The 4163-nt window shown below is 41.0% G+C and overlaps 1 pseudogene; it reads right to left on the reverse strand.

The window, feature by feature from the left end:
* Positions 1 to 1799: 1799 nt before the first annotated feature.
* On the reverse strand, positions 1800 to 2447 carry LOC100338246 (large ribosomal subunit protein eL14-like; annotated as a pseudogene).
* Between the last annotated feature and the right edge of the window lie 1716 nt (positions 2448 to 4163).

Genomic DNA, 4163 nt, shown 5'->3' on the forward strand with positions numbered 1-4163 from the left:
CATGCAAGAAATCTAAGTAGTGATGACCATAGAAACTTTTTTTTTTTGACAGGCAGCGTGGACAGTGAGAGAGAGAGAGACAGAGAGAAAGGTCTTCCTTTGCCGTTGGTTCACCCTCCAATGGCCACCTCGGCTGGTGTGCTGCAGCCTGCACACCGCGTTGATCTGATGGCAGGAGCCAGATGCTTCTCCTGGTCTCCCATGGGGTGCAGGGCCCAAGGACTTGGGCTGTCCTCCACTGCACTCCCTGGCCACAGCAGAGAGCTGGCCTGGAAGAGGGGCAACCGGGACAGAATCCGGCGCCCTGACCGGGACTAGAACCCGGTGTGCCAGCGCCGCAAGGCGGAGGATTAGCCTAGTGAGCTGTGGCGCTGGCCTTATGATGACCATAGAAATTTGAAATGTACATTATGAAATCAAGGGTGTTCAGTATTGAAATAAAACGTAGATATATTAAAATATGTACAGAATTGAAGTTGTAAGGAGGGTTATATTTGCCTTCTTTCTAGGAGAATAACCAGAGAAAAATTTTTCATAAATAATAATGAAAAATATGTATCATGTAAAAGAAGAGACGCTCAAGGAAGAAGTTGAAAAAAAGGTATTAAAACACACAATAAAAAAGAAACAAAAAAGAATATAATGAGTGAAAAGAGTTATTTCAGGAAGGATGCTGGATGGACATTTTGGGTTTGGACTGTGGATATCTATCTCCTTTAAATGGTATTTGTGGTCCTTTACCTGTGAGCACATATATTTCTGTTCTGTCTTAGTTTCCGACACATACACAGACCTAGGTTAAGATAAAATATGACAAACGAGCAATCATAACCTAGAACCACTATATATCCCAAGTCACTAGGGGTATTCTTGGTTTATGACTGTGTTTAGAATAAAATTATTAATATTCTCCCTCTCACTTTCAAGTGTATTTTGCTAGAGTGGTAAATTACATGGTCACCTTACTTAAAGGATCTTCATGACTGATCTTTTCTTGGCTATACAGCCTTGATTTCCCATAGTTCTATCCTGAACCTGTATCTTGCACTCTTGACAACACAATTTTCTGACATTTCCTCAGATACATCACAATCTCTTTTGCATCTGTGCCTTTGTAGATTTTACTCCTTCCATAGAGTTGTTTTTAATCTTTATCTTCCAAGACAATCCTGTGCATTCTTCAAATCCCAGCATATGAATGAACTTTCCAGAGCCAACCCTTCTAACACTAACCCCTACCTGGATCTGCTGCCCCATGTCTGGTCTCCTGCTGCAGCCAGTGCATTCTGCTTCTTCATAACTGTTTGGTGGCTACATGGTCCTTCTCTCTATCATGAAACTATTCATTGCTTGAGGCCACAGTAGTTTGCATATGTCATTGTTTCCTCAGAATTTAGACTAAATCTACCTTCAAAATTATACATATTGCTAGGTGATCAACAAATGGTGTTTGAATGAATGAAAGAATCAATCAGTATAGACAGTTCACTCAAGAAAATTTGCTCTGAATGTAGTGAGTGTGGATTGAGGCCAAAATAATTAAAGTTAGTATTAATTAAACTCTATGTCCCAGGTACATTTTTATAAGCTTTATATTTTGTTCATTCATTGAATGTTCAAAGCAATGATCAAATGTAGCTACCATTATTATCCCATTTACTGAAGAAGAAACAGAGGTGTTAAATGAATTTCCCTAAATTATATAATTAATAACTACCAGAAAAGTATTAAGTATTTAGTTGTAGGTATTCTAGCTTCTTACCTAAATATGTTAACCATTATTAATTAATTTATTTATTTTATTTGTCAGAAAGAATTTTTACTACGTTCATAACAGCCTGCCATGCTTTCTTGACAGATGCCCTTGGAGCAGGTGCAGTCTTGGCTGGAGCTTTCTGGCCCTTCTGAGGTTTAGGAGGAGTCACTGCCTCTGGCTTGTGACTTTCTGGGCGGAGCCTTCTGGGCTGCAGCCTTCTTGCCCACGGTGGTCCTTTTTTGCTGGAAACTTATCAGCAGCTGCAGCTACCCTTAGCAACAGGTGCTTTTCTGGTAGATGCTTTCAGCAGAGCTACTGTCTGATCCTTCTAAACTTCATTCTTGGTGATTCTGTTCCTCATTTTCCTTGCCTTCATGACTTTAAAATGGTCAAAATCTGCCATCTTAGCTTTCCTTTCTCTGGCGTCAATTTTCTTGGCCCATCTTGTGGCTGCCCATTATGTATTGATGTCTGCATCTCCCAGGCTTTTCGGACGTATTTCTGGCAGGCACTGCACAGAAACTTGAGAATGAAGTTGGTCAGCAGCATGCATTGGAAGGTGTGGCCTGACTCCTTACCTGGATGCAGGGTCCATCAACGAAAGCCCTGTTCTGATCAGTGACATCCACATTCACAACTAGCTTCCCGGCATGAGGCCAAAGGAGACATACACCACCTGCCCAACCTCCATGCATCATGTGAACACCGTGTCAGCGCGCTCCAAGAGGAGGAAGGCCAGCCCTCCCCTGTGCATGTGTAGAAATCACCACTTTTTATAGCCTTCTTTGAACATGAGGACAATACCTGCAACATTTATTTAACTTGTTTTATTTAAATGTTTATGTAGTTTAGAGAAAAACTTCAACAGGTTGCTAGATATTTTTTTCCAACTAGTTTCTTGCCATCTAGATAGCTTATTTATCCTTTAGTGAACTTAAATGTTAAGTTGTGGATTATACTTTATAAGACCAAAAGTACACATCATATTCTAATTTTTTAAAGTATTTATTTATTTATTTGAAAGTCAATGTTACAGAGAGGCAGAGGAAGAAAAAGAGAGAGAGAGAAAGGTCTTCCATCCACTGGTTCAGTTCCTAGATGGCTGCTGTGCTGATCTGAAGCCAGAAGCCAGGAACTTATTCAGGTCTCCCACGTGGGTACAGGGGCCCAAAGACTTGGGCCATCTTCTACTGCTTTCCCAGGCCATAACAGAGAGCTGGACAGGAAGTGGAGCAGCCAGAACTTGAACTGGTGCCCATATGATATGCTGCAGGGGTGGCTTTCAGTGCCTTCCCCAGCATATTCTATTTAACATGTAAGAAAATGCTAGAATCAAATTCTGCACCAAGCAAACATTCTATACACACTGATTTAAAGTTATTTATTTTTAAATACGTCATGAAAACACTTTCTACAGTGATTATCTAGGTGCTTCTCATGACTGTAGTACTGGTGGTTTTTTAGACTCAAGTAAACTTGTTTGCACTAATGTGGCTATTGGTCCCCTAAACTAAACTTTTGATTAAGTCATCATCAGCATTATCATCTAAATGTCCATGTTATGTTTTTAATGTTTGTGTTCCCTCAAATATATATATATATATATATAAGCATATATGTATATATTAAAGATTTATTTATTGATTTGAAGTCAGAGCTACAGAGAGAAAAATCTTCCTTCTGGTGGTTCACTTCCTAAATGGCTGAAATGGCCAGGGGTGCACCAGGCAGAAGCGAGGAGCTGAGAAATTCATTTGAGTCTCCCTTATGGATGGCAGGGGACCGAGCACTTGGATGATCTGCTGCTGCTTTTCCCAGGCCATTAGCAGGGAACTGGTTTGCAAGTGGAGTTCCCACTGACATGCATATGGGATGACAGTTTCAGGGATGGTGGCTTAACCTGCTATGCCACAACACTGTTTCATGCCCCCCAGATTTGTGTTAACAAACCTAACAATGGCACATCAGTGCAGGCCACTTTTCGCCATGCAAGAATCCCATGTTAGAGTGCCTGTTCTAGTCCAGGCTATTTTCCTTCTGATCCTGGGAAGACAGTGGAAGATGGATCAAGTGTTTTAGCACCTGCCACACACGTGGGAGAACATGATGATGTTTCTGGCTTTCTGCTTCAGCCTGGCCCATCTCTGGCTTTTTGCAGCCATCTGGGGTGTGAACCAGCAGATTGAAGATTTCTCTGTATCTCGATATCGCCTCTTCTTTGTCACTCTGCCTTTCAAATCAGTTGGTTAATCATCAACAAATCTTTTGAAAAAGTCATCACTATAAAAAAAAAAATCCTAACCACAAAGTTGATGGAATTAGAAAGTGGTATGTCAGGGAAGTAATTTGATCAGGAGAGTGGCATCCTCATGAATGGGATTATGCCTTGTTAAAGGCACCAAGGGTG

This window comes from Oryctolagus cuniculus, chromosome 7, assembly GCF_964237555.1.
Source record: "Oryctolagus cuniculus chromosome 7, mOryCun1.1, whole genome shotgun sequence".
In the NCBI taxonomy this organism is placed as follows: Eukaryota; Metazoa; Chordata; class Mammalia; order Lagomorpha; family Leporidae; genus Oryctolagus; species Oryctolagus cuniculus.